This window comes from Leptonychotes weddellii, chromosome 6 (genome assembly GCF_054177405.1).
Source record: "Leptonychotes weddellii isolate Sample4059 chromosome 6, ASM5417740v2, whole genome shotgun sequence".
Lineage (NCBI taxonomy): Eukaryota > Metazoa > Chordata > Mammalia > Carnivora > Phocidae > Leptonychotes > Leptonychotes weddellii.
In genome coordinates this window covers 115,230,236-115,254,900 of record NC_138374.1, presented here as the reverse complement: position 1 = coordinate 115,254,900, position 24,665 = coordinate 115,230,236, and the positions used below count along the sequence as shown (strand labels likewise).

General features: G+C 50.5%; 1 protein-coding gene across 15 annotated transcripts in view; it reads left to right on the top strand.

Annotated features, from left to right (window-relative positions):
- The window catches only part of PLEKHA6 (pleckstrin homology domain containing A6), a 139,502-nt gene that overhangs the window by 19,618 nt on the left and 95,219 nt on the right, over nucleotides 1-24,665 (top strand). The gene's annotated exons all lie outside the window — the stretch shown is intronic.

Genomic DNA, 24,665 nt, shown 5'->3' with positions numbered 1-24,665 from the left:
GTCTCGGCCTGAGCTGGCTGTCCAGATGGCCTTGTCCAGATCGTAGGCATCCCCCCTTACAAAGCCCCCCCAAATCCTGGCTTCCAGGCCCCTCTGGGGGAGCACAGAGCCGGGGAGGCTTTCTGTGGCCTTCCACCTCGGCGCAGCTGCATTTCAGCTCGGGCAGGAGATGAGCAGATCCCGGTGGTGGAGAGGAGGTGGGAGGGAGGTCCCATAGAGGCACAGCGGGCGCTGGCTCCTGGAAGGACCGGGTAGTGGCCCGAGGCTGGGAGCCATCTCCCGGTGGGGGCAGCTGGAGGGGCCGGGGCAGGCCTCCTGGCCCCACCGCTGGGCTCCCTTACAGAAAACAGGCGGCTCTCTGTATCTGCTCACAAGGGCGCAGAGTGCTGGGCTGCAGATATGAATTATTAAAAGTCCTTGGTTTTCCAATCAGTGGCGAGGTGATAACTGTGTTAGCGCTGGTGTGTAATTAATCCTGGCGGGCGCTGTGCAGGCTCGAGACAATGGGGGCTTTTTTTTTAAATTTTTTCGCCGGGTTCAGCTTTTTTCCCATCTTCACAGGAAGGTGACGGTGCAGGACGCATTACACAGACAATTACTTTTAACGTGTCTGCCTAGATTATTGAGTCGGATTCTTCCTGCTCAGTGTAAATGAAGTAATTGCCGAGGAAGTCGGCGAGCGGGGCAGCCAGCCCTGGCTCCCAGGCTGACATCGTGGCCCGTCCAGGCCCGGCCTGTGGCCTCGGGGTGCGGAAGAGGGAGCTGAGCTGAGAGGGGGCCCAGGCCAGCGTGAAGAAGCGAGGTCCTGGTCCTCAGCGCTCCCCTCGCTGGCCTGGAGTGAGGTTCCCCGAAGACATTGGCACCGAGCTTGGCACCTGGCAGGCACCCGATCCATGTGGGTCCCCCAGGGGAGGGTCAGGAGGAAGAGGACTGCTGCTGGGCGTCAGGGAGAGCTTGCTGAGCAGCGGGGGCCGGGGGTTCTGGCTGCCAGAGGTTTGGTGCAGTGGATTGAGCTCTGGGCTGAGGTGGTCTGGGAGCCAGTGCGTGATTAGTGAGATGACTTTAGCAGGCCAGTCCCCAAGCAGTTAAAAAAAAAAAAACAACATTTAGAGAGGAAAGAACAGTTTGGTTGGGAAACATTTAGAAATAAATGTGGAACAGAGACGTAAAGGCCTCGAGGCAGGCTGAGTGGGGTTCTTCCCTTGGCAGTCGATCAGTCCAGGTGGGCTCCTGCTCAGCACCCACACCTCCCGATGCCCCCCAGAGACTGTCTGGTCCAGCCTCCCTCCAAGCCCAGACGAGCCCTCTGTTGCCTCCCTGCTGGGAGCCCCAGCCTCCAGCAATGGGGAGCTCATTACCCCACCAGGCAGCCTGCTCCATGGTTAGAACATTCTTCTATATGGAATCAAAATCTGCCCACTTCTAAGGCCTGCCCTTTGGTTCTGATTCTTTGAAGCAGCACAAAACAGTCAGTTCTCTTTCCCGTGGTGATAAAGATGGTTTTCTTCATATTAAAATAGCATATAATAATGTGTGGATGTAATGTATTTTATGTAACCAGTTTTGTATTGGGACATTTAGGTTGTTACCCTTATTTTACTTTTACAAATAACACAACATGAACATTTGTGTGCAAAGGCCTTTTCTGTGTTTTGGATTCTTTCCTTAGGATAAATCCCAAGACATAGAATTAATGCGATAGAGTATATACATTAAAAAAATTACGATTCTGGGGGCGTCTGGGTGGCTCAGTTGGTTAAGCGACTGCCTTCGGCTCAGGTCATGATCCTGGAGTCCCGGGATTGAGTCCCGCATCGGGAGCCTGCTTCTCCCTCTGACCCTCCCCCCTCTCATGTGCTCTCTCTCTCTCATTCTCTCTGTCTCAAATAAATAAATAAAATCTTTAAAAAAAAAATTACGATTCTGAGTTGAAAAATAATACATAGCCCTTTAAAAAAACTGAAAAACAGAGAAAAGATTAAAATTGCCCGTAATTGTCTCAGAGGTTTGGTATATAATTTTACCATGTTGATACATATATGTTTTTATGAATCCATGCATGGACGTGTAACTATATTATCGCAATACACATATGTACTATTAACATTTTGGACCCCATATATTTTTGTCACTTACATAAGTGGCTTCCTAGCATTTCATTATATATCTATTCTATTTATTTAATTGACCCCCTTGTTAAACTAGTTGTTTCCAGCTTTTTGCTTTTATAAGCAATGCTGCAATGAACATATAAATATCTGAATCTTTGCACATATCAATGATTTTTTTTCCTTAGGTTACATTTCTAGAAATGGAATTGCTGTGTTTTTTTATTTTATTTTTTTTGGAAGTTTTTATTTTAATCTCCTGGTGCTCGTCACAAGTGCCCTCCTTAATCCCCACCACCTGTTTCCCCCATCCCCCACCCACCTCCCCTCTGGTAACCATCCGTTTGTTCTCTATAGTTAAGAGTCTGTTTCTTGGTTTGTCTCTCTTTCTCTTTCTCTTTTTCCCCCCCTTTGCTCATTTGGTTTGTTTCTTAAATTCCACATACAAGTGAGATCATATGGTATTTGTCTTTCTCTGACTGACTTATTTCATTAGCATTATATTCTCTAGCTCCATCCACGTCCTTACAAATGGCAAGACTTCATTCTTTCTTGTGACTGAGTAATATTCCATTATATATACACACCACCTCTTCTTTATCCATTCATTCATCTATGGATGGGCACTTGGGCTGCTTCCATATCTTGGCTACTGTAGAGAATGCTGCTTTAAACATAGGAGTGCACGTATCCCTTTGAATTAGTATTTTTGTATTCTTTAGGTAAATACCCAGTAGTGCCATTGCTGGATGGTTGAGTAGTCCTATTTATAACTTTCTGAGGAACTTCCATACTGTTTTCCAGAGTGGCTGCCCCAGTTTGCATTCCCACCAACAGGAATTGCTGTGTTTTAAAATATTTTGCCATATTTTGCCAAATTCTTTGTTGGAAATTACTAATTTACATTCCTGGCAGTTGTGTTCGAGAACATGTTTTCTTATACGAGCATCAGCATTGAACATTATAACATTGTCATTGCTTTCATCCATCGCTTCATTGTTGTAATGTGTTTGTTTGATTAGGAGTGAGATTTAAGGTTTAGTGCAGTCGTCAAGATGGCAGTGATGGGGGTTGGGGGATGGGGGATGAAGGGGGGTGGAATTCGGGTTGAATCTGGGCTCTATCACCTACCAGTGATACAACCTTGATAGTGACTTAAATCTCTCCGTGCCTCAGTTTCTCCACCTGTAAGATGAAGATAATGAAGTTACCTATTTCATGCCCCTCTTGTGGAGATAGGCGAGGTCTCATCTACAGAGCAGGTAGAATCACGCTGAGCAGATCGACACATGCGTTTGGTCTTATTTTACTGTTGTTGGTGTGTGTGAGAAACACAGAGATCTGAAGATGGTATCATGATCTCCCACCCTCCAAGCCCCCCAGGTCTCCTTGTCCTGGGCTAAATGCCCCTATTCCTCCAACGGCCCCAATTCCTTTCTCAGGCTTTCCTGGAGCCTCACGTGCGTGGTGCGGTCCCACCAGGACAGAACATGATCCCCTGGAATGTCACACTTCTGGGGACTTCTGGCAGGTGCCTGGATGAAGGGGATTTGGCTCCTCATGTGTCTTCTGCACACATGAGGACTCTGCCCTGGAGCCCCCTCCCCGCTGTGTGTGTCCTTACTGACCCTTCCTTGTCACATCTATCCAGAGGGTGCCCTGTTCCCGGGAGCCCTCTCTGCGCTTCCCAAAGTAGCGCTAGTTGATCTGATAAACTAATTCTGGGCTGCATGTTAATAATAAGACTGAGTGGGTACGCTGCCCTCGCGGGTTGTGGGAAGAAGGCCTATCTGGAACTTGAAGACATAGATTCAAACCCTGGTCCAAATTAGCAGAGCTGTGTGATTTGTAGCAAGTCCCTTAATCTCTTTGCGCTTTTGTTTCCTGTTCTGAAAAATGGGGTTAGTATCACTAGCCACTTAACTAGTTGATTGCCAGGAGAGTAATATATATATACTTATGGAAGTGCTTTGTAAACTGCAGATAATTATCCAAATGTCAGTTATTGTTAGATGCGTGCATTGAAACAATGTGTATCAGAATGCAGGGCTTTAACTCAAAGATCAGACCAGAACCAAGCCCAGGATTAGTTTATCAGATCAACTAGCGCTACTTTGGGAAGCGCCGAGAGGGCTCCCGGGAACTGGGCACACTCTGGATAGATGTGACAAGGAGGGGTCAGTTGGTAAGAAATGTGTTTAGGGTTGATAGTATTTAGGGTGACCGTCAAATCCTCCTCCCCCATTTATTTAGTCTCTCTTAAGGGTTGGTCCTGACTGTGTGAATTCAGGAAATAAGGCTGGGCACCTCAGTGCAGATCTGATAAACATTCATGGATGCTCAGGCTTTACCCCTGCAGGGCCTAGGATCCCCCTCCATGGAGGAGGTGAGGCCCCTTCTTAGCTCTGACATCACCATGTCCACCCCGTCTGGCTCATCATTACCTGAAAACCTGAGTCTATAATTGCAGGGGCCAATTTGCTTTTAATTAGCCTAATGCTTGCAATTAGCCTGTTCAATGCACCCCGGCCTCTGGTGGTAAGGTCATTTTTCTGATTTTGCTTGGTTCCTGGGTCCTCATTAGCATCACTGGGCCATCCAGAGACATCCAAGCCTGCTTGCCTCCACCTAAAACTGTGGCTGCCAGGCTGAAGAATTGAAGAGGTCGTCGTGGGGAAGAAAAACCGACTTTTGGCGAGGTGGGATGGGAGGGTGGGAGTGTGCCGACAGAGATGTGGATTTGTTAGCGTCACAGGTGAGCTCTAGAGCCTGGGTTCCTCCTTCTAATCCCATGCTTTTCTCCTTCTTCTTCTTTTTTAAAAAAAAGATTTTATTTATTTGAGAGAGAGAGTGAGAGAGCGAGAGATCATGAGAAGGGGGGAAGGATAGAGGGAGAAGCAGGCTCCCCGCTGAGCAGGGAGCCCGATGCGGGGCTCGATCCCAGGACCCTGGGATCATGACCTGAGCTGAAGGCAGATGCTTAACCACTGAGCCACTCAGGCGCCCTGCTCTTCCCTTTCTGAGCTTCAATTTCCTCATCTCGAAAATGGGAGTAACAATTCCTGCCCCACCTGCAACCCCAAGGCTCACATGAGCTAAGGTAGGAAGTGGGTATGAGTGTAAAGCCGGGCCCCATGAGAATGCTTTATCACATCAGAAGTGAGATACAAACAGTCTCAGTGTCCCTGGGCGCCTGTCCAGTAATTCCTGGTTCCATTGTCTGCTCATCCTGCCCTCTCTCCTCCAAACCACGGCTGATTCGAGCGCATTGGCGCGTAGCAGGTACTCAGTAAATGTTGGTTGGTTATGTGGGGCTTTGGGTGGGAGGGAGTTTGGCTCAAGGAGACAGTCACGAGAAAGCCTTTGATGGTGTGTATGGGAGGTGTTTATTTCCTGTGCTCCTCAGCCTTGCGCCTCATTCCCCTAGACTGAGTTGCTTCAAGGCCAGAGATGGTCTTATTTGTCCTCGTCTTTGTGATGTTTCGCACAGAGCCAGGCACATGCCCGTTGTTGGGTAACTGCTTTTCGAATGAATGAATGAATGAATGAATGAATGAATGAGTGAGTGCATGAGTGAGACAGGGTCATGTGGTAGAGAGAGCATGACATTGACAGATGAACCGGGCTTAGAATCCTGGCCCGGCCACTTTCTTTTGGCAAATATTTACCGTATGTTCATTATGTCCCAGGCAGGTATGAGGTTGCAAAAATGAATTTTTAAATTCACAGTCTAGTAAGGGAGCAGACGTGTGAGCAAATAATTGTCCTGTATGTGATAGAGACATATGCTACATATGTCGGTGGCCAAGAAGGAAACTGGTAGAATCTCCCGGGAGAGAAAGGATTCCCGAGGAAGGGGCCTGAAGCTGGAGCTCATGGATTTCTCACCAGAACTAAAGTCTCCTTCACAGAGGCGAGGACAGAATGAAATCAAATAATATGAATAAAAACATCCCACACTGAATAATCTTTTAATAAATGTTAAAAATGCTTCCTTGGTGGGGGGCTGGTGAGGGAAGGGCAGGAGCGGGGAGGGGGGGCTCAAAAATTTCAGAAGGTGGGATGGGAGCAGCTGCACTGCTTAGTTCTGCCGTGAATACCTGCACCACCTGCAGCAAGTTCCGTCACTGCTCCAAGTCTCAGCCGCTGCGTCCGCCAAGTGGGGACCGTGCCTTTGTGTATGGGTCAGTGGTGAGACTTCACACCAGGCCCCTAGGACAAGCTTGGCACATAGTAAGTACTAGAAAATACTAGCTGTCTTATTATTACCAATGTATTTCATGGAGAGACTACATCTGCATGCAGACACACACATGTCGCATGCATGTGGACTCCCAGATATGCTCAGAAAGGAAGGTGCTGAGGGGTCACCCCTGGGGTTAGGCTGAGCTCAGTCTGAGAACCGCTCCAGAACTGGGCGGGGGGGGTGGGGTGGGGGGGAAGGTAAGCCCGAGTCTGCTACCCTGAGCTGGGGGAGCCAGCCTCAGGGAGACTGAGACGCGGTCCCCTGACAGCAGGAACTTAATTCCCTCAGGCACGTAGGCCCCAGCCCAGGCCAGTCCTGCAGCAACATCCCAGGGCTCTGTCGCTTGACTGGTCCCCTGACCTTCCTCAGCAAGGCAGCATGGCCGCCATGCTGGGTTGCCGTGGTAACTGGCAGCCTCCCAGCTGGGTTGCCCGGGTAACCAGTTAGCTGGTATTGGGGGAGGAGGTGGGGAGCTGGGGGGAAATCAGCCTCAAAGAGGCAGAGAAGGACAAGGGCGGGACCAAGACGAAGACAAATCCCAGATGCCCCCAGCACAGCCCTCTCCTCTCTCCCTCATGGGACTGGGAAAGCCCAAGAAAGGCAGGTAGGAAAGGATGTGGTGGTGTTTCCTGCCATGCATGTGCGTGTGCATGTGCGTGTGTGTGTGTGTGTGTGTGTGTGTGTGTTTTGTGGGGTGAATTATCTTGACCAATGCAGGATGTTTGGAAGATTTGATAGGTCTGGGCAGGATCCCCCGGGCAGTGATAAAGGCAGTGAAGTCCAGAGGGGAGGCCATGGACCATCCAAACCCAGATCTCAATCCCGGCTCCCCCACCCCCTGGGCAACTTCACCTCTTTGAGCTCTAGTTTCCTCATCAGTAGAATGGAGGTGCTAACGCACACCTCCAGGGACATTGTCTGGGACAGTGGCTGGCGCTGTCAATGGTGGTTTCCTGCTCTCCTTCCATGCTGATTTTCTATTCCGTGGATGCTTTCCAGCCGCCAGGAGCTTTATCTGGGGCCCACCCTGGTCCCTGGGGCAGGGGATGGGGGGTGGGAGGGTTGGAGTTCTTGAGAATCCAGAGACATGGCTCTCACCCTCAAGGAGTTTACCATCCCAATCTGCTGGGGACAGGAAGCAAGTTTTTACAAGTGGGAACGTCCACAAGGAAGTTTTCAAAGTAAGACCTAATTGAAATGTTTGACTGCAACCAGTAGAAATACATTTTCCATCAGAACCCAGCAAACACGTGTGTGTTACCCTTACTGTGTGTGGTGCACACTAGCTTCCTGTTATATTTTAGTCTAGTCTGGCCTGTTTTGTTTAAAAAAAAAAAAAAAAAGTCTTGACTCTTGAGCTTGATTTCACGCCCACCGACGGGTCACCGCCTTCAGAGTGGGAAGCCCTGAGAGAGAATAGAAACCAAAGCTCCCTCGGGTGTGTGTAGGACCTCAGGCTTCTCTCACCTTCCACATGTAATGTCATCTGGTTGGATCCTTGCGACTCTAGACTGGGCGGTAACCGAGGCTCAGAGGTCACACGACTTACCCAGGGTCACAGATCGGAGGTCAGGCCTGCGGTTTGCCCAGAGTTGTAGACGGCTTTTGAACCAGGGTCTCTGTGGTGTGGGTTCACGGGGCACCCCTGTGTGTGCTGAATCTGATGCTGTGAGCGGAGCCAAAGGGTTCTTCTTGGGGGCGGGGGTAAACTGGGGTCTAAAGACCCAAAAGGATTTGTCCCAGCCACCTCAAAATGGAGGGCCTGGAGCGGAGACCAGAACTCGGTGCCTCTTGTCTGTTGTTGCAGGGGTGGGAGAAGCTGGGTGCTGAGGAGAGCTGTCGAAAGATGAGGCTGAGTCTGAAGCAACCTGTGTGTTCCCCTCAGGGTTTGTGAGGGGGTGCAGGCGGGGGGGACGGGGTGAGCCTGGCCACACTGAAGCTCACCCCTCCCAACGAGCTTTTCTGGCTGCTGAGCCAGGCTGGGTGTAGCTGTGAGGAAAGATTCCGTGTCAGGGTCCTGGGGCCAAGGCCTAAAGGCCTCAGGCTTCTGGAAGATTTTCTGACAGGAAAGACTTAAGCCCGTCCCCTGAGGAGCAGAGCTTTTAATTGTCTATCTCCTGTACTACAACAGAAATGACGGTCGGCAGGAGGCCTGCCAAGTGTGGGCTTGACCACAGAGTAGGTTCGGCTGGAGGAGAGCTTAGTACCAGGTGGCTGAGCTCGGGAGTGGCTGGAGAGGGGAGGGCACGAGCGGCTCTGGAACACCCAGGCAGAATGCTAACCCTGTAAATATTTACGCTGATAAATTCAGGATCAGGCCTGGAATAAGAATTAGGAGCATGGGGAGGACTCCATACTGCTGGGTTCTGTTTTCCACCATGCCGTGAGAATTGAGCCTGTCTCTCAACCTCTCAGGACCTGGTTTTCCCATTTGTAGGGGCTCGGTTGACGGTGCAGTCCCGTCCCTTCCCTCCACAGACTTTGCCCTTTGCAAACAGAAGACTGGGCAAGGCATTTACAGGGGAGACGCATTTCCTTTCCGTTTGGGCGTATTCCGTTTTCAGCTCCTACGTGTCGCCCACGGCACAGAAAGCTGCCTAACCTGCCAAGTGCCCGACGCGGGGGCTGAGGAGTAGCGTGGGGGGGCTTCCAGTAGAGGCACTGTGGCTCTGGGAAGCTGTGGGGCAGGGTGCGCTTCAAGCTTGGCTGTGTCCTTGTCTTTCTGGCCTTACTGTGATTTATTCAGCACCCACTGATTTGAGCATCAACATTGCCAGTGGTAAAAATGAGAGCAGTCAGAGGTATCTTGTCCAGGCTCCTGATCTCAGGCTCTTGGTACCTTTGTCACAGGATAGGCCAGGGTGATGGGTGTGTGACCAGGAATTCTGCTGGAACTCAAGTGGGATGGAAGTGGGGTGAATAGAGCCTGGGGAGCTGGGTTCCCAATAAGAAGGATCAGGGGCTTAGGATCATAAAAGGAGACTGTGCCTTTGCTTGAAAGTAGACTGACTCACACCGTGAAGTTGGGTATCTAATAGGGACCCCTTGTCTCTGCACCCATGTGCTCTGCATGTACCCAGTGTACTACAGACCATATTCCTTCCAGCTTGTCCAGGGTGATTTAACTCTTTATCTGTGAAGAACCTGTATTTCTTAGACGAAAGAATGAGAATTAGGGAAGAATCAGAATTAGAATTTGTGGATGTGTCCGTATTTCCTGCCTGAACCCTCTCCTTACCCCTCGTGGGACCCAAGCTTGAATGGAAGCCTATTCGATTGCACGGAGATCATAGAGATGGGGGGAGGGGTAGCATGGGACTTTTCTTTTGGCTTCACCTTGTCGTGACACCCCCAACAGTCATGGCTCATTTGTGGCCCCTCGGGGCTGCCCAGCTGGCCTCCTCTGCCCAGATGCCCAGACCCTGCATCCTGGGAGAGGCCGGGGGTAGCTGCTGCCTCCTGGAGCAGTGGGAGCGTGTGCGTGTGTTACTGGCATGTTCGCGTGCATATGGGGGGGGCATCGGTTGCTCTTGGTCTGACCATGCAGAGAGGAAGTCACCACGGTGCCGAGGCAGAGGCTTGGAGAAGGAGCTGCAGGGATTCTCGGAGGCAGAATCAGCATATCCAGGGCTGGTCCTTACAGCTCCCTCCCGCCCCACACAACTGAAGGAGGGGTTATCGAACAGAGCAAGCTCCTTTCGGAGTGCAGGCCTTCCCTGAATCCAGAAACCCGACGTCCTCATTTAAACCCAACTTAATCTCGCAGAGCAGGCTTGCCTCAGTCCCTTCTTTTCCCTGTCCACTACTCCCAAATGTTTCCCGGACTCCGCCCTGTTAGCCTTTATCATTGGGGTCACTTCGTGTGACCGGGTGCTGGGGGTGAGGGTGCCCCGCAGGCAAGTCAGGGTGCCCACGGTGTGGAGGGGGGATGAACGTGGAGACCCTGCAGACCCGCCTCATGGCGGCAGATCCCGCGTGTGGAGAAGGCAGGGAAGCGAGGGAGGAACCTCTGGAAGAGCAGATGGAGAGTGTGTACCTTCGGATGGGCTGCCTCTGGCCAACTGTCCCGGAGGCAGAGTGGCAGAGCCTCAGCGACAGAGAGAGCGGCCAGACCTCAGGAGAGACTTTGTGGAACCTAAACGGAAAGCCTCCTGCTTGGGCCCAGCCTCTCCCAAATCTGGTGTTGTCAGAACTGAGTCAATAACACTTACACTTACTAAGTTATATTTTTAAAAGTGTCCTTTTAATGGTTGAAACAACCAGTTGGAAGTAGAAGTTGTTCTGAAATATTTTCATTCACATACGTCCTTCTCTCTGATAAACTTGTGTCTCTTCACAGTGACCAGCATAATGCCTGCAAATAGCTGGTGCTTGACCACACTTTCCCCCACCTTCCCTGGGCATCATGCTTGGGGATGGGGCAACGTGCAAGAGCTAGGATATGAATAAGATAGGAAGCTCCTCTCAGCCCAGATCTTTCTGTGGGCTGAGACGTCAGATTCCTCCACTTTCTGGCTCAGAGCCGGAATCCCTGTCTCCCAGCCAGTGGCTGAAGGATTGACAGGGTAGAGTTTGAGGATATCTTTTCCATCCTTCTCTGCTTTCCTCCTTGGAGATAAGGCTCTGTCCCTTATGCTGGGGTACCAGATAATGTAGATAAGGTGCTGGCCCACAGTATAGTTTGGGTTAGGAAACACCGAACCTCTTTCGTTCTTTTAATGATGACTGTATATTTTTTTTTTTTAAAAGATTTTATTCATCTGACAGAGAGAGAGGGAACACAAGCGGGGGGAGCGGGAGAGGGAGAAGCAGGCCTCCCACAGAGCAGGGAGCCCAATGCGGGGCTCGATCCCAGGACCCCGGGATCATGACCCGGGCCGAAGGCAGACGCTTAACGACTGAGCCACCCAGGCGCCCCTGACTGTATATTTTTAATATTTCTTTGAGAAGGAGCAAGCTATTTTCAGCCAGCTTAGAGGAGTTTATTACTCCCACCAGAACCTTATAACAGGTCACGGGAAGGAGATGTCAGCAGAAGCTCATTTGCATATTTCCCACAATCCTTCCTCTGGCTCAGTTTCTTAGCCATACTGGGCAGGTTGTCCTCTGGGCATTGCTGTCACTTTCTCTCCATCACACACACCAGAATCTGTGGGCAAGTCCGGGCTAAATGGAGCTCCTTTTAACACTGTGCTCGGGTGTCAGAGTCTTTTTTTCTAGACAGAGAGACCAAGACAGGAGAGCGACGTGGAGTTTCAGTCTTGGCCCAATGCTTCTCGCAAATAGCGGTCACCCTTCCAGTGTCCCAGGCACGTGAGCACCAGCACCACTGGATTCCCCCAGTGACGAGCAGCACTGCTCTGGGAAGCAGCCTTCTCCATTGTTGGACAGCTTCAGCTCGTATCCTTCCTTAATGCTGAACTGAAGCTGGTCTTCTACCTTTTGGTAAACTTGTCTCGACTCTGGTTTCAAGAGTCAGACATACAAGGGTCAAGAGATAATATGACACAGTAGGAAAAATATAGGCTCTGGGGCGGTCTGCCTTGGCCTGCACTTGACTTCACACTTGCCAGCTATGCGACCTTGGTTATAATCCTTAACCTCTCTGAGCCCCAATTTATGCATCTGTAAATTGTGAGTAGTGATGGTACTTACCTCATAGGGTTGTTGAGAAGATTAAGCCAATAAACACATGTAAAAACTTAGAACAGGGGGCGCCTGGGTGGCTCAGTCAGTTAAGTATCCGATTCTTGATTTCGGCTTGGGTAATGATCTCAGGGTTGCGAGATGGAGCCCCGCATTGGGCCCTGTGCTCAGTGGGCAGTCAGCTTGAGAGTCTCTCTCTCCCTCTCCCTCTGCCCCTCCCCCACCCCTGCACGCTCTCTTTCTCTCCCTAAAATAAAGATAAATCTTAAAAAAAAAAAAAAAGCTTATGGGGTGCCTGGGTGGCTCCGTTGGCTAGGTGTCTGCCTTTGGCTCAGGTTGGGATCCCAGGGTGCTGGGATCGGGGCCCCACATTGGGCTCCTCGCTCAGTGGGGGGCCTGCTTCCCCTCTCCCTCTGCTGCTCCCCCTGCTTGTGGTCTCTCTCTTTCTGTCAAATGAATAAAAATCTTAAAAAAAAAAAAAAAAAGCTTAGACCAGGGCCTGGCAACTACAAGTTACTTGGCACGTGTTAGCTCTCCTTCTCTTAAACTGTCTAGAATTGAATACAGTCGTCCAGATGTGGTCTATTCAACGGGACTCTGATGCCCTCTACTTGACAATCTATTTATATTACCTCAGACTAAATTTGCAAATCACTGGTGTTTAAATTGAGCTTACTGTACTGAGATGCTCAGGTTATTTTCCCATGGACAGCTGTTTAGACCTCCTTTCTCCTACATAAAAGATGTGATGTGAGTTAGCGGGAAGGTCAGCATCAGGGGGAGCCTGGAGCATCCCCTCACATTGGTTCTGAGCACACACAAACCATCATTGATGCAGCCGGGTCCTTTTTAAAATGCCATTCAGCAGTGGGTGTTCTATTTGGAAAATCTCTTGACCCACATTGGCCTGAAATGAAATTCCCCTCCCCACGGGTCTTTTCTCTCTGTGGATCTCTTTCATTCTTTTTTTTTTTTTTAAAGATTTTATTTATTTATTTGAGAGAGAGCAGAAGCAGGCAGAGCGGCAGGCAGGGGAGAGGGAGAAGCAGGCTCCCCACTGAGTGGGGAGCCCGACATGGGGCTCCATCCCAGGACCCCGGGATCACGACCCGAGCCGAAGGCAGACGCCTAACGACTGGGCCACCCAGGCGCCCCTCTTTCATTCTTCTCTGTTCATCTGACGCACTTGGTTATCAAGTGAGCTGAGCTACGTGCTCGGTTGGGTCTTCCTTCCCTCCAAATCCAGCTCCTCTGTTTTCCAGGCTAACAGGGGAAGGAACATGGGTGCCTCAAGCATATCCAGAAGGCCTGGTTTCAAGGTAAACTTCTGAGATCCTCTGAACCCTTCTTCTTTGTGGACCAGCAGCATCTACATCACCTGAGAGCTTATTAGAAATGCAGAATCTCAGGCCTCACTCCCAACCTACCGAGTCAGAATCTGGCAAGATCTCCCAGGTGACTCATATGTACATTAAAATTTGAGGGGCACCTGGGTGGCTCAGTCGGTGAAGCCACCGACTCTTGATTTCGGTTCAGGTCATGATCTCAGGGTTGTGAGATGGAGCCCTGCATCAGGCTACGTGCTCAGTGCAGAGTCTCCTTGTCCCTCTCCCTCCCCCTGCTTGTGTGCTCCTGCTCTCTCTCTCTTTCTCAAATAAATAAATAAAATATTTAAAAAAAAATAAAATAAAATTTGAGAAGTACTGCCCTGCATTGTTACTCAGCTTGGGGTAGGAATGAGGGCCAGGGAGGGAAGAATCCTATCTTCCGAGATCTTGAAATTTGTCCTACTGACCAGGCTCCTGCTGTCACACATAAACCTATTTCTAGAATATTCAATCACAAACTGTCCACATTCTCTGTCTGCCTCTTGGAATGCCAACAATATGGTTTTTCTAAAACACTCATGCACTTTAAGAAAATAAAGGCAGCGTGTGTGTTTTCCCCATTGTATTAGTAACATGCTCTTGAGCATACTTCAAAACCTTTGGATTATACGTACGGTTGGAATCGTTTAAATGTTCAGTGTAGGGTTTTACAGTTATGAGCTATTTTGTTTTGTTGATGTTAGGCCGTTGTTCCAGTATATGGAATCCTGATTCATAAGCGTGTTAGCCATCCAGCCAGGCTTTGTCACAGAAAATCGGGTAGCCTTGCGTTCTGAGTCTTTATGCAAATCATGGATGAAACCGTGGATGAAACAGCAGGCTCACAGCAGACCCCGTGGTGCACGGGAGACGCATGCCTCCCTTCAGCTAGCTTTATCGAGGGCAATCGCTGCATCGCCATAATCAGATGAGCTGGTTTCAGTTCTGGCTCTGCTCTCTGCTGCCTTTGTCACCTTTGGCAAGCTATGACCACCCTAGACGCCTGTTTCGTTTTCGGCAATTGAGGAAATTGGGGTAGTCATCAGCATCCCCTGGGATGCATTAAAGAAATGCATGTGCCTGGGCCTCTCCCCTCCCCCAAGATCCCCATCCGATTGGTCTGTGGTGGTACCCAGGCATTAGTATTTTAAAAGCTCTTTGGGAAAAAAAATAAAAAAGTAAAATAAACAAAAGCTCTCTGGGTCATTCCAGTGTGAAGCCAGGACCAAGAATAACTGAGCCAGATCACCTCTGACATGCATGCTCTATCCCTCTGATCTCAGAGGCTCCCTGGTGTCTGGTAGGCATCTTCTGGGGGCTCTGGTCCCACAGTCTGAGCTCTGCTGGCTGTGGTCCAGGGAGAGAGGGCCTGGCTGATTGGTGTAGCGCCGTGGCCAGGTGCTGGGCATGCCAGGCGGGACTGCAAGGCACCCTTGTCTTCCCCAGATCCCTGGGAGAGGACTTGGGATGGCTGCCATCAGCTGCATGCTTTCCTGCCCTTCTCCTCTGGACAGAAGGATCATCTTTGACTTCTCTGATGTTAGCTTCTTTCCTGTGTTTCTGAGCTTGCTGCTTAAGAAAAGTAGCCAAAGGCCAGTGTAAGTCAGTTTCAGTGTCAGTCAGTCAAGATGGCTCCCTGCCTGCTTCCTCTCTTTGCCTTGTGTTTCTGTCCTCCTCTGTATCTCGGGAGGTGACAGCCTCTCTGAGGTTTCTCTTGCGTCTCTTTCCCTTCACAGACCCCTGCAGGCCGAGGGCTGCCCTAAGCAGGAGCTGTGGCAGCCCCCAGGAACCTTGCTGACAGACCCATGAATGCATACGGACCCCTCTGACGTGGCAATGGGCGGGGGTGGGGTGGGGTGGTATGTGGGCTCTGAGCACCTGCTTGCCCAGCTTGGCTCTTTCCGGGGCAAGACTGACTTCTATCTGGGGCTCAGGATGTCGCTGTAAACATCCCTTTCCTGCTCCTGGGGTAGGAGTGCGTCCAAGATCTGTGTTATCTTGTCCTGTCCCCTTCTTCCCTATGGTGGCCGCTGGGGACCTGAGTGTCTCTGCAGTGGGCTTGTTAATTGGCGCTTCAGTTGGTTGATTGACTCTAATGCGGGTGAACATGTATTTACCCCAGCAGCCGCCTCTCAGACAGCCGTTAATTGCAGGCACGAGAGAGACAATAATTATGGGATAATGGGTGGCTTTTGTGTGAGTCCTTTACTTGCACTGTGTCAGCAAACATGAGGGTTTGTTTTCTAACATTCAGCTACCCTGCCGAGGGGATGCCACAGCCCTGCTCACTCCATCCCTGCTCACTCCGTCCCTGCTCACTCCGTCCCTGTCATCCAGCGCCCTCCCCTCACCCTGCGGTTTTGTCCCTGGATGGCAGAGAGAGATGTTCCAAAATGTCGGCTCCTAATTCCCATGCCGTCATGACCCCATTTTTAGGATTTGCGAGGTTGACTTGGTGCCTTTTTGGAAAGTAGTACGCTTTTTTTGGAAAAGGGTATGAGTAAATGCTAAACCAAATGCCTTATTCCATGGGCCCTTTTCATCTTTGTCAGGATTTTTACAGTTGTAGTTCGTGTGTAGTCTGTGCCCTGGGTCATGCATTTCTTTTTCCGTTGAACGATATTTTACACAAATACTTCCAGGTATGCCAACAGTCCATAAATGTGTCATTTTTAAATGGTTATAAAAAATTCTGTCACGTTACTTCATTACCGTATTGCTCTTCTCTTATTACTGGGAATTTGGGTTGTTTCCAATTTGTTGCTATTATGAATAGCTCTGCTATAAACATCTTTCTATGTTACTGATTTTCCCCCCAGTTATTTCCCAGGGCGGGTAAAGTGAGTTATGAGTTATATTGATCTGGCTCCGTGCTGGGAAGAGCTGAGGGGAGGCGGAAGCTAGAGGCTACTGGGGGGGCTCAGCGGGTTCTCTCCCCTCCCCGTTCCAATGCACAGCTCCTTCTCTCCTCTCCCCCATCCATTTCTAGTGTGCCCCTTGCTCCAGCTTGCCTAGTAACAGCCCAGGCTAGTGAAAGAGGCGCCTGGTCCTCTGGTTATCTATTGACCACCTCAGAATGTAGTGGCTAGAACAGTAACGTATTGTTACTTCTCAGGGTTCTCCGGGGTACCTGGGCTCAGCCGGTGCTTGCTGGGGTATCTCTGCCCTTGTAGTCATCTGAAGGCTGGACTGGGCCAGGCAGACAAGGTGGCTTCCCACATGGCTATCTTTGATGCCAGGGGGATTCAGTAGAAGGAGAGGTCACTTCTGGCTGAGGCCATCAGACCAGACCCCATGGAAGGTGTGCGCGCGCGCGTATGTGAATCTGGGGCTGTTAATGCCAACACCTACATGTAGCCTTTCCATGTGGCCTGGACTTCCCTCGGGCGTGTGGCAACTGGTTCCCAGAGGGAGTGTGTCCAGAGAGAGTATTCCAAGAGATCCAAGTGGAAGCTTAAGGCTTTTTTTGGAAACTTTTTTTCTTAAGGAGTCTCTACATCCAACATGGGGCTCGAACTCACAACCCCAAGACCAAGAGTCCCATGCTCCACCAACTGAGTCAGACAGGCGCCCCTTAAGCCTTCTTACACCCAAGTCTCAGAGTCACACAGCATCACTTCTATTATATTCTCTTGGTTCAACCAAGTCACAGGCCTGCCCTGATGCCCTGGGGTGGCGGGGGGGAATAGACTCCTCCTCTCAGGAGAGGAGTAGCAAAGAATTGGCTGTCACCTTTGTTCCTCCACCTGGAAACAGGAAACTGAAAACACATATTGATTAGTATCCCATGAATCCCCTCAGCGGCTGCCTCAGGAGAAGCCCTAAGAAACCCCACCCCTTCATGTCCATTCCAAATCCAGCCTTTCACAGGGCTCCAAAGTCATGTGACCTCTTCTCAGAACCTTCCTGTGCCCCACGGCAGTCATATCTCTCTTCCTGCAGCCTGCCTCTCTCCCCTTTCTAAACTCCCGAGGCTCTGGATCGTTGGCTGCCCTGTCTTTTACAGCTCTTATCACACATCACGGCATCCAGGTACTCATGGGCTTTTGGGCTTGGCTTGCTAGGTTGTAAACTCCTGCTTGAAGACAAGCACTCTGTCCTGTTCTTGTCAACCTTCACGCCCTACCCACCCTAAGGACCTAGTGAAGTGCCTGCATGAAAAGGGCTCCCATAAATTCTATTTCCTTCCCCCTTTTCATACATTGGACACTCCACTGTCTGTTGAATGAATGACGAAATTATCTTACTGAAAGACGGGGCCGGGAGAAGAACAAACATTTACTGAACACTTAGTATGTGCATTTACCAGCACCGGCTAGGAGCTTTATACATATAAATTATCTCATTTGATTGTTACAGCAGGCTGGAAGGTACGTAACAGTATCCCTGTTTTACAGATGATGAAGCCATGGTTCCGAGATATTAAATGGTGTGTCCAAGGTGACATTGTTGGGTCACATAGTTAAGAAGTTGTAGAGCTGTGGTTCAAACCTAGGTCTCTGGGAACTTAGGGCAAGTCTTCTCTCCTGTATCCTTAACCTCTTAGAACCTCAGTTTTGTCATCTGAAAAATGGGGTGGATAATACTTGTTTGTTTGGATGAAAGGAAGTAAGACCTGCAAAACATCCTGTGCTTAGTACAGAGTAGCCATTCACTCCATGTGGCCTATCATGACATGACTTCCTGTTCTCAAGGGTTTGGCAAACGCTGTACATTTGGGATAGTTTTATGGCTGGTGGTGGTTGATGGAGCTGCCCTGCTAACATCTCTGGGTGTGTGCATCGTTCACCGACACACATGTAATTATTCTGGTACCCGCTTCCCAATTACTCCTTCCCTCCCTCTGGAGCACACAGAGTCATTTCCCCCAGATTCTCCTCCATTGAGCAACCTCCCACCTTCTTTCTAATCACAGCGCAGACAGCCAGGTCCCAGCTACCCAGGCGCTTCCCTGACAGCAGCCAGGCCTGGGGATCCCACCCTCCCACATTAATTGCTTTTGTTTGCTCTTTGAAAATTAATTCCAACAAGAGCTCATTAATTCTCTTCCTTTTCCCGCATCCTCATGCTCATGTGCTCCCCTCACCTCTCCCTTCTGATTCCATTTTTGGGTCCCTCTCAGTCTCATCACATACGAGGATGCTGTTCAGGATGAGTGTACTGTGGGGCCGTTCCATGGGGTGAGTTACAATATGGACGAGGAGATTGCAGCCCTGGGAAGGGGATTTTGTGGTAGAGCTGGGGACAGTGATAATTTATGTCTTCCTTTCCCTGATGCCCTTCCCTCTTACTGCTTTGGCTCTGGCCTCATCATTTTCTGGCTCGAGATGCTGCCTGGGAAGGGAGAGCTGGCTGGTCTAGGCGTCCACTAGTCTGGTCTGGTCTTCTGTCCCTTCATTCCAAGCTCAGTTCTCTCTCCCACTCCCCTGCCTGGCCACTGATATATAGCATGGAGTTGCCAGAATCACAGAAGGCAGAGGAGGTTGGATTTTTTTTTTTTTCCTTAACTCTTCTCACACCCTTCCCTCCAAAGATCAAAACTGAAAAGTCTGGGAGTCCAGAAAGACGTGAGTTTCTTAGAATTCTTTCCTCCCAGTGCTAGTCATTTGGTAGAGCATGCACACTCAGGGGAGGTGAAATGGAATCCATCCCAACAAACTGCCTGCCAGGAGCCATGGAGGAGGCCTCTCCAGACCCCACTCTCTTTATCTCTCTGGTCCAGCACTAGCTGGGGGCTCCTCACAGGCGGTTGCTAGCTTTTGTGATTCTGTTCTAGTCTGATTCTATTCCTGGATGCCTGGAGTTTCACAAAACTTCAAGTGTAGAAAAGCATTTCCTACATCCATGAGGCTTTGCAAATATATGACCTTTATGCTTATAAGCCCACGGTGGGGTGAAGTAGAGAGGAGGAGAGCAGAACCACAGGCAAGCTGGTCCATTGATGATTCTGCATAACACCTTCCAACACACAGACACAGACAGATAGACAGACACACATGACCCTTCCATGGAGTCTGGCCTAATCACCCTAGCTAGAAATGACCTCTCTTTCCACTGAATTCCACTGGTACCAAAGACCCGTAGTACTTATAGGAAAGCTGTAAGCTTTTACTTTTAGAATGGTAGTAGAAGATCATATTGGATAAATATATTGGGGCTGGATCATAAAAGGCCTTATATTACAAGCTACGAAGTTTAGCCTCTATCCCATAGGCATAGAGATACACTGAAGGCTTATGAGCCAGGGCATGACAGAATTGTCATTTGGAGAGAGCGGGGGGACAAATTCAGAGGCACACTTTCATCTCCAGGGCAATGGGACTGGGGATGACGTGGTTCAGACAGGATGCTGGGTCGTGTTTAATTAATACTCTAAAAACTACATTATGGACAGGGAAGATTGGTTAGTAATGGGGGTTTCTGATGACACACTCAGAGCTATTTCAGGGGCTCAGGAGGTGAGGTTGGGAATCCAAGACTTAGGGTAAACCCTTAGGAATAAAGTTGAGTTGGTGACTGGAGGCAGGAGGGTTACAGTTACAGCGGGGGTGGGGGGGGATTAGGTACAAGACCCTTTAGAAAGCCCTTATGGACACTAGAGAGGTTTACATTGCACCCTCCCCCCCCCATATGGAGGGGCTTTTGCCCTGGAACACCGTAGAGGTACCTCTTAAAGGTGATCCAACAGAATTATTTCCTGGCCATCAAAGTAGTTGAGGCAAGGTGACAGAGGACTATGGGAGAACAGTGGCCATGGCTCAGGGAGTGGAGAGACTGAAAGGAGGTACAGAGATGCAATGTCACATATGCATCAGCATCTCCACTGCACAGCTCAGAATAGCTGGCCTTTTCAGCCCCCCCCCCCCACCGGGGGGGGCGCTCAGCCCTTACTGGGCAGACAGAAAAGGGGGAGGAGGGAATGACATGGCTCCTTGTCTGTCAGCTTTCTCCCAAGGTCACTTTTGTCTTTGCACCATCTTCCTGGCACTGCTGTCCCTGGAACCGCCATCCCCAGTAGCTCTGGCAGACAGTGGAGAAGGGGGTAGCTGTCTACTGAAGCTTCAAAGATGCATTTGAGAGATGGGCTCCTCCTTCAGACTGTTCTCTAATCCTGAAAAATAGCCTTCTCCCTGCCTCCCTTGCCAGGAGGGCCTTCTCTAGAGCCTTTCTCTGGTGGGGGAGGAAGGGAAGGACTTGGTTCAAGGGGCCCAGCCTGGGTGTCTATACATTGAGGGGAGTTGTCTGCATGCTGGGCGGAGGCCAAGCTAAACACCCCCCCCTCCCCCCCCCTCCGCCCCTGCCCCACCAGCTGCCCCAGCCATCCTGTTTTCCTGGCCTGGCTGAGAATGGCGGTTGAGGGTCGGCTGTAGGTTAACCCTTGAGAGGCCAAATGGAAGGAAGGAATCCCGTGGGAAGTGTCTCTATCTGATTCCTAGGTAGGTGGTCTCATCAAGACGCAGTGCAGAGCCCTGGGCTCCTGTCCTTCCGGGCATTGGCGCTTCCGTAAGATGCATGACTTCGGATCATGCACCCTCCCCTCCCAGCTGAGGACCAAAGGCTTTCTTCCTTTGGGTTTTGTGAAGCTACATGAAAAACAGTCCACGTGTATGGAAAGCTCTGCCAGTGTCGGAGACTGTGATTCACGTTATGATTTGTAGGAGAGGCAGAGATCTCTTGGAGTCCTGGGTTTGAGAGCTCACTCCTCGTGGGAGCTCTGTTAGCTGCGGGGCGGGCGTGAAGAAGGAGCCCTGTGGTGGGACTTGCCTGCTCCTCTGAGCCACCCCCCACCTTTGGGCCAAGCTCTGGATGGGTAGAGAAACCCCAGTCATCCCACAAATACGAATCGTAGGGCCAGATCATGCCTCCCGGCCCAGTCCCATCTTCCCTCTTCTTCCTCACTCCTTGCCAGCAAGTTCCATTTCCCTCTGATGGAACTGGGGGTGCCTCTGGCTCTCCTGGGTAGGATGCCTGTGACCCGGGGGGCCTCTGCCTTCTCTGGCTTGGTTTGTCGTTTGCCTTATCCTTATTGGGGTTGGCTTGCAGAGCCGGACAGAAACCTGCCTCCTCCTTCCTAGATGTGGCAGGAACTCTCATGTACGGTCATGACACCTTGCATTTATAGTCAGCCTTTCCTCTGGGAGCCCAGAGCCCTTTCCTCCGCGCATGCTCCCGGCGCCCTGGAGGTGCAGGCTGACTGATGAGTGAGGCTCCGAGGTGTTCCGTGGCTGCCCTGGGTCGTGCAGCCAGCAAGTGGTGGAGCCAGGCTTGGAGTCCAGGACTGCCCCAGGACTAGTGGCAGGTCCCTAGAGTGTCCGCAAGGGTCTTGTTGGCCTGCTTCCTCGGCGCCTAAAGGGTCCGTGTTCACCACCCGCTTGATGCCTACCTGCCCTGGCTCTAGGGTAACCTTGGGCTCTGTGGTTCCTGAAAGTCAGTGAGTGTGAGGAGGTGGGAGGCGGTCATCTTGTGACTGCCCAGCATGGGCAAGAGTATGGAACAGGCACCTTTGATGAATACTGAGTGAACTCTATGTCCCCCGCAAAGGGCAGCTCTGGGCGGGCTCTTCTGGTCCCTTGATTGGCCCCTTGGCCTGAGGTGGAGCCTCCCTCCTGGCACTCTGCCCTCAGGAGGCAGGTGGATCAGTCCACTTGTCTCTCTTCCAGGAGCAGGCTGCTAGGAGGTAGGAAAGGGACCTTCTGGGCCATGTGGTGTGTCTGCGAGCTGGCTCCCGCACCCCCGTCCTGGGCTGGTAAGGGCTGGGAACTCCCCCTGAGAACACGGGGCCAGGAATGGCCCCTGGGGCCACCAGAGGCGTGGGGCTATGAGAGCAGGGGTGGGCAGTTGGCTGACCGGTTCCTGGGGGCCTCTGGAACCCTCCCCACTCCCTCAATCCTTCCTGCTGCTTTCTCCCCCTCTCTCTCCTTTCTCTTCTCTTTCTTTCTTTTTTTTTTTTTTAAGATTTTATTTATTTATTTGGCAGAGAGATAGAGAGAGAGCACAAGTAGGCAGAGAGACAGACAGAAGGAGAGGGAGAAGCAGGCTCCTTGCTGAGCAGGGAGCCCGATGTGGGGCTCGATCCCAGGACCCCGGGATCATGACCTAAGCCGAAGGCAGACGCCTAATGACTGAGCCACCCAGGCTCTTCTCTTTCTTTCACTCAATTATTTCTTTAGCAGATTTGAGCTCTGGAATGTGCCAGGTGTGGTGGTCTCCCCTTGTACTTCTTCTCTTGTCAAGGTCTTCTCCGGACACCCCAGACCTCCTCTCCCTCTCCTTTCTGAAGTCTCCCTCCCTTTCTCCCTCCATCTGCTCTCCTGTCCCGTGAGCCCTGTGAGCCACAGTACCAGGAAGTACTACGGGAAGGACCAGCATAGGAGGAGCCAGGGGTTTGCCCAAGGTGGGGCTGGCAGTAGCCAGGCCCCTGTGTGGGGCTGGGCTGGCCTTGAACATGGGCTTGGGTGCTTGGGTCTTCTGGGGCCTGTCCTTCCCATAACTTCTTCCTCTCCCCTCCTCCCCTTCCCCACTCTGGCACCTAATGGAAGCAGAAAGGCAAGAAGGCATTGGCCCCAGCCAGCACAGACGCGGCTTTGTGGAGATGCTAGTCCTTGTCGGGACCCAGGGTAGTGAGAGTCCAAATTCACTATGGGGCTGGAAGAACTCTTAGTTTTCGGCTCTGAGCCAAGGTGGTCTGGGGAGAAGGGGGAGAGTTGAATTTTGCATCCGAAGATTGAGTGTGGCTCCCTATTATCTTGTGGTGGAACCTTGAGAGGGTTGCTTTCTCTCATGCAATAAGGACCCTACCTCTGTCCAAGGATCTGGCTGTAATGTGTTCACTGCTACTGCAGGAAAGGGAAAAGCAGCCCAGGGGTCCCTCCCATCGTGTTCTCAAGGGTGGGGAGCCCCAGAGGCCAGAGCCAGCGGCCTGGACGGCTCACAGGATTTTATTGCACTGTGCTTATATTACCACAGTGATAATTACAAAGGGTCGGATTTTTATTTTTATTTTTTATTTTTTTTTAAAGATTTTTATTTATTTATTTGAGAGAGAATGAGAGACAGAGAGCACGAGAGGGAAGAGGGCAGAGGGAGAAGCAGACCCCCTGCCGAGCAGAGAGCCTGATGTGGGACTCGATCCCGGGACTCCAGGATCATGACCTGAGCCGAAGGCAGTCGCTCAACCAACTGAGCCACCCAGGCGCCCGGGTCGGATTTTTATTAAAAACAAACAACCAGGGGCGCCTGGGTGGCTCAGTCGTTTAAACATCCGACTCAATTTCAGCTCAGGTTTTGATTTCAGGATTATGAGATCAAGCCCTGCATCAGGCTCCATGCTCAGAGTAGAGACTGCTCAAGATTCTCTCTCTCCCTCTGCCTCTGCCCGCCCACCCCCCCCCCCGCCCCTCTCACTCCCTGCTGGTGCGCGCGCACACACTCTCTCTAAAAAATATACAACAACCACCAAAAAACCCCTTTGTATCATAGAAAATTGCAAACATATACAAAAGTAGAGAAAATAGTGTGATAACCTCCACATACCCAAACTTCAATAATTCTGAAGTCGGCTCACGGCCCATCTTGTATTAGACATACTTCTAGTTCTTTCTACCTTCTGATTATTTTGAAGTAAATCCTAGGCAGCTTATCATTTCATCTGTAAAGATAGGGACTCTTAAAAATAAGTATAATTTTCACATCTAAACAGAATTAACCATTTCTTAGTGTAATAAAATATCCAGTTAGTATTCCATATTTTTCTGATTATTATATACATTTTTTTCCTATTTTCTCTTTAATTTGGATCCAGATAAGTCCATACATTGAGTGGTTGTTATAGATTTTTAAGTCCTTCTTAATCTATATTCTTTTTCCTTTCCTTCTCTCTTGCAATGTTTTGCTGAAGGAACTAGGCGGTTTGTCTTGTAGAGTGTTTCACGTTCTGAATCTGGCTGATTGCATTGTCACCGTGGCATGTAATGTATTCCACTGTCCCTATATATCCTGTATGTGTAGTTACATTTAGGGCTGAATCAAATTCAGGTTCCTCTAACTGACTTCCTGGGGGGGAGTGTGCTAAAACCCCTTGGTTATGGGTGTACAACCATCAGGAGACACACAGGGTCTGGGTGTCTCTCCTTCTGTGATGCTGCCAGCCTTGATGATCATTGCCTAGATCCATTCATTCATTCATTACAGGCTAATTGCCTATTCATGACTCTCTAATTAGACATTGCTCTGTCCTCCCACAGTAAGCGACCCCTTACTTTGGGAAGAGGCCTCCTTCTCTGAGAGGTGTTGCCGTGG